The sequence below is a fragment of the Salvelinus fontinalis genome, chromosome 9, assembly GCF_029448725.1.
Source record: "Salvelinus fontinalis isolate EN_2023a chromosome 9, ASM2944872v1, whole genome shotgun sequence".
NCBI classification, from domain to species: Eukaryota; Metazoa; Chordata; class Actinopteri; order Salmoniformes; family Salmonidae; genus Salvelinus; species Salvelinus fontinalis.
The window spans coordinates 46,822,968-46,829,135 of NC_074673.1; positions in this window are offsets into that span (position 1 = coordinate 46,822,968).

Here is a 6,168-nt window from a genome sequence, read left to right on the forward strand (position 1 = left end):
AGAACTGTTTGGCCATAATGACCATCGTTATGTTTGGAGGAAAAAGGGGCTGGGGCACAGTTCATGAAGGAAATGCAATAAAAACAGAGTACGGACCACACAACTCTGCATTGCTCACAAATTACATTGAATTGCTGACAGTGCTTCTTTCACTGAAACACTTTCTATCCTTCCTTAGGAATTGTCACGTCTTGATAAGAACAGACAATACAACTGTAGTGGTGTACATCAACTGCCAGAGTGTCACTTCCATAGAATATCTTGACAGTGTGTGTGTAACAGAGCACACCTACTGTCCCTACCCGTGACTCATGTCCCAGATGTACTGAACGTAGGAGCAGCCTTATTGTCTAGAGAGAATCCCCATTAATGGGACAGGAGACTCTTTCCCCAAGTCAATCAAGAAATCAAATGTATTTATAAAGCCCTTTTTACATCAGCAGATGTCAAAGTGCCATACAGAAACACAGCCAGAAACTCCCCACAGCAAGCAAAGCAGATGTAGAAGCACGGTGGCTAGGAAAAACTCCCTAGAAAAGAACCTAGGAAGAAACCAGGCTCTGGAGAGGTGGCCAGTCCTCTTCTGGCTGTGCCGGGTGGAGATGAGAGTATCTCACCACATTACCCTACTCGCAAGAGTGTGAGGAAGTTCAGCGTGCTCGAGAATGATCAGAGGGCAGGCGAGTGGCTCTTTAGTACGAAGGGGCTCCTCATTCACCAGTCGATGAATTTGATTGCTTATTCAAGATACTTGGGAGATTCTGGTGAATCGCACTGTGAGACGTCAGATAATATCAGAGTACCGGGGTTACGCAAAAATACCCTTAAGTTACCTAGAAGTAAAGTCAAATAAAATAGTATGTCACATGCTTTTTAAACATGCGTCGACTAACAGTGAAATACTTACTTTAGTACCCTCCCAATAACACAGAGAAGAAAAATAGAAAATAAAACCAGAAAAGAATAATAACGAGGAATAAATACACAATGAGTAACAACTTGGCTATATACACGGGGTACCAGTACCGAGTCATGTGCAGGGGTATGAGGTAAGAGATAGATACTGTACATATGTTCATATACAGTAGGTAGGGATACAGTGACTAGGCAACAGGATAGATAAACAGTAATGTATGCGATGAGTCAAAAGAGTAAAAAGGGTAAATGCAGATGGTAGCTGTTACTTAAATCGTTAACTAAGACTAACTATTTAGCAGTCTTACGGCTTGGGTTCAGGGTCCTGTTGTTTCGGGACTTGGTGCATCGGTACTGCTTGACGTGTGGTAGCAGAGAGAAGTCTATGACTTGGATGGCTGGAGTATTTTACCATTTTTAGGGCCTTCCTCTGACACCGCCAGGTTTAGAGGTCCTGGATAGCAGGGGGCTCGGCCCCAGTGATGTACCCTCTGTAGCCCCTTATAGTCAGATGTCACAGAGTACAGGAGGGGACTAAGCACGCACTCCTGAGGTGCCCCCAGGTTGAAGTTCAGCGTAGCAGATGTGTTGTTGCCTACCCTCACCACTTGGGGGCGGCCCGTCATGAAGTCCAGGTTCCAGTTGCAGAGGAAGATGTTCCATCCCAGGATCCTTAGATAGTGATGAGCTTCGAGGGCACTATGGTGTTGAACACGGAGCTGGAGTCAATGAACAACATTCTCACGTAGGTGTTCCTTTTGTCCTGATGCGAAAGGGCAGTGTGGAGTGCAATAGAGATTGCGTCATCGGTCGATCTGTGATGCGGTATGCAAATGAGGGTGGGTCCAGGGTGTCTGGGATGATGGTGTTGATGTGAGCCATGACCAGCCTTTCAAAGCATTTCATGGCTACAGATGTGAGTGTTACAGGGCGAAAGTATTTCAGACAGGTTACCATGGTGTTCATGGGCACAGGGACTATGGTGGTCCGCTTGAAACATGTAGGTACTGTGTTAGTGAAGACGGTTACCAGCTGGTCAGCGCAAGCTGCCAGAACAGCTTCAATACGCCAAGGCAGAGATTTTACAAGTGTCTGAATTCCCTCATTTGGTGTTTTGTTGGTGGTTGAAAATGATGTCTCAGGCGTCCTCCAGAATTTCCCATAAGAGTTCAATTAGGTTTAGATCTGGTGACTGAGACACACACACACTTTAAACCAGCTATGCTCCTTTGCAACCTGGTCTCAAAGCATTTCATATTATTCTGTACGTAAACCCGAGACACACCATTTAGTACGATACTGTATGTTGTTTCATATGGCATGCATTAGTTGGTTGATGTCCATCCTCCATTTGTATGATGTTACGAATTGCAATTCATACAATAATTCCAAATTGTTTTGGCTAACGTTAGCTAGCTGGCTAACGTTAGCAAGGCTAGGGGTTAAGGTTAGAGTTAGGGATTAGCATACACGCTAAGAAGGGTTAGCATATAAGTAGATGCAAAGTAGCTAAAAAGTAGTAAGTAAGTGCAAAGTTGGCCGTGATGAGATTCGAACACGGAAACGTTGTATATTTGTTTAGATTATATATACACAAACGTTTAAGTTTGGGGTGACTTCGAAATGTCCTCGTTTTTGAAAGAAAAGCACATTTCTTGTCCATTAAAAACATCAAATTGATCAGAAATACAGTGTAGACAATGTTAATGTTGTAAATGACTATTGTAGCAGGAAACGGCAGATTTTTTATGGAATATCTACATAGGCGTACAGAAGCCCATTATCAGCAACCATCACTCCTGTGTTCCAATGGCATGATGTGTTAGCTAATCAAAGTTTATAATTTTAAAAGGTTAATTGATCATTAGAAAACCCTTTTGCAATTATGTTAGCACAGCTGAAAACTGTTGTCCTGATTAAAGAAGAAAAAAAGCTGGCCTTCCTTAGACTAGTTGAGTATCTGGAGCATCAGCATTTGTGGGTTCGATTACAGGCTCAAAATGGCCCGAAAACAAACGCCTTTCTTCTGAAACTCGTCAGTCTATTCTTGTTCTGAGAAATGAAGGCAATTCCATGCGAGAAATTGCCAAGAAACTTAAGATCTTGTACAACGCTGTGTACTACTCCCGTCACAGAATAGCGCTAACTGGCTCTCACCAGAATAGAAAGAGGAGTGGGAGGCCCCGGTGCACAACTGAGCAAGAGGACTAGTACATTAGAGTGTCTAGTCCGAGAAAAACACCTTACAAGTCCTCAACTAGCAGCTTCATTAAATAGTACCCGCAAAACACCAGTCTCAACATCAACACTGAAGAGGCAACTCCGGGATGCTGGCCTTCTAGGCAGAGTTGCAATGGAAATGCCATATCTCAGACTGGCCAATTAAAATAAAAGATTAAGATGGGCAAAAGAACACAGACACTGGACAGAGGAACTCCGCCTAGAAGGCCAGCATCCAGGAGTTGTATCTTCACTGTTGAGACTGGTGTTTTGCAGGTACTATTTAATGTTTTGAATGGTCATCCAACTCGGAATTGAAATTTGGGCTTCTTTCTGGAGCTCGACCTGAAAATCACTGACGTCATCATGATTCGACATTGTTTTTTCAGAGTTACCAGTTGTCTTCAAAGCACCATAAATCCAGAGAATGCCAGACTTTGATGACAAAATTTACCCACCAAGGACCCCCACACCACCTTCCTGTTCAAGTGAGCACAGGTGGACTCACAAGGTGAGTCCAAAAATGTATTGTATGCTGCTGCATTAATGATGTAATATGCCAGGGAGATATGTATACTGTAGCATGCTGCTAGTAGCCCATGTGCCTCACCCTAATAATTTGGTCCCTTTTCCGGTCTTAATTTCGCCTGTTTGGACGGTGGTGCACATGTAGCCTATAGCCTGCTTTAGAGAAATGTAATCATTGAATATTGTAAATAGCTTTCAATGTCTGCTTATACAGTGGGGCAAAAAAGTATTTAGTCAGCCACCAATTGTGCAAGTTCTCCCACTTAAAAAGATGAGAGTGAGTGTCTTTTATACTGATAACAAGTTCAAACAGGTGCCATTAATACAGGTAACAAGTGGAGGACAGAGGAGCCTCTTAAAGAAGTTACAGGTCTGTGAGAGCCAGAAATCTTGCTTGTTTGTAGGTGACCAAATACTTATTTTCCACCATAATTTGCAAATAAATTCATTAAAAATCCTACAATGTGATTTTCTGGATTTTTTTTCCTCATTTTATCTGTCATAGTTGAAGTGTACTGTTGAATTACAGGCCTCTCTCATCTTTTTAAGTGGGAGAACTTGCACAATTGGTGGCTGACTAAATACTTTTTTGCCCCACTGTATGCCCCCTTTATTTATCCTACAGTTCTGACTTGGTTGCTTAGTGAGAATGCTGTAAGAGCGGCCCATGTTCTGAATTCTGTCCTAGCTCGCTCATTGTCTTAATCGAAATTACGGATTGCCTCCTTTCCTGCTCGTCGTCCCCTTACGCCTTAGTTTGTACATCTTAAATTGTCAGTAGAAATCCCATTTGTTTAAGCAAGTCAACCATGTCAGATATATTTTTTAAAGGCAGTAAATGAGGCTGAATGAACTGTTTCGCTGCCAGACAAGGCTCCGCTGATAGCCAGGTGTAGCAGAGGTAAGGTGTTGGGACAGCTTTATATAGAATCTTAATTAAAGTATTGTTTAGTGCTGTGGACTTGCTGGCATGCATCTAAAACATTTTTTTGCCCCACCAAGATTTACGTGCTAAAATCGCCACTGCATGTAAGTCATTTGAATGGGGGCATCACTACCAGAGCTAGCCAGGGATGAGCTCCGAGCATAGGCATGCAGGCAGCCCATGGCCCTTACTGCCAACTCACCCATCAGCAGCTCCCAGCTCAGAGGTAACTGGTTAGGATTTTGAATGTAGATCGATATTTCCGAGACATGTCTGTGATATTTAAAGGATATAATGTGTGTCTGGTAGCCTGGTCCCAGATCTGCAGTCTTGCAACTCCTATAGTCATTGTTATGTTTGACAATGATCAAAAGGGTTGGCAAGATGGGACAAAGATCAGGGAACAGGCTATTTATCTGTTTGTATTACGTTTCTCAAGGTGACTGTGTTGAGGTCATTATGAGAAGCCTAGTGTATCCTCGTTATGTCCCCTCTGGATGAGTTCTACGACGGGCCCATTCCCATCAAGGTTACCTTTTGCTCACCTCAATGACAACAAGGAGCAGTTCCTGGCTGAGACATGTGCCAAGTTTGGAAAGGTGGATATCTTCACCAGCACCAGGAAGGCTAAGGACACGGTCAAACACCTGCATCTCATGGGCAACATTGTTCACACTCAGCTGGATATCAAAAGGCAGGACTTGGCTTTGTGTCTGTGTGGTTTGAGTTTTGGGAATTTTTTGGGGGATTAATATTGACGCACAGAGGAGTTTTATGGATACATAAGAAATTATTGTACTCAATATTCCGGGCCTTTGTCAGGGAGGTGAACAAGAACCCGATAGTCACTCTGACAAAGCTCCAGAGTTCCTCTGTGGAGATGGGAGCACCTTCCAGAAGGCGAACCATCTCTGCAGCACTCCACCAATCAGGCCTTTATGGTAGAGTGGCCAGACAGAAGCCACTCCTCAGTAAAAGGCACATGACAGCTTGCTTGAAGTTTGCCAAAAGGACTCTCTGATGAAACCAAGAGCGAACTCTTTTGCCTGAATGCCAAGCTTCACGTTTGGAGGAAACCTGACACCATCCCTACGGTGAAGCATGGCGGTGGCAGCATCATGTTGTGGGGATGATCTTCAGCGGCAAGAACTGGAAGACCAGTCAGGATCGAGGGAAAGATGAAGGGAGCAAAGTACAGAGAGATCCTTGATGAAAACCTGCTCAGGACCTCAGACTAGGGCAAAGGTTCACATCCAACAGGACAACGACCCTAAGCACACAGCCAAGACAACGCAGGAGTGGCTTCGGAACAAGTCTCTGAATCTACTTGAGTGGCCCAGCCAGAGGCCGGACTTGAACACGATCAAACATCTCTGGAGACCTGCAAATAGCTGTGCAGTGACACTCCCCATCCAGCCTGAGAGGATCTGCAGACAAGAATGGGAGAAACCCCCCAAAGTGTGCCAAGCTTGTAGCATCATACCTAAGAAGACTCAAGGCTGTAATCGCTGCCAAAGGTGCTTCAGCAAAGTACTGAGTAAAGGGTCTGAATACTTATGTAAATGTGATATTTAAGTTTA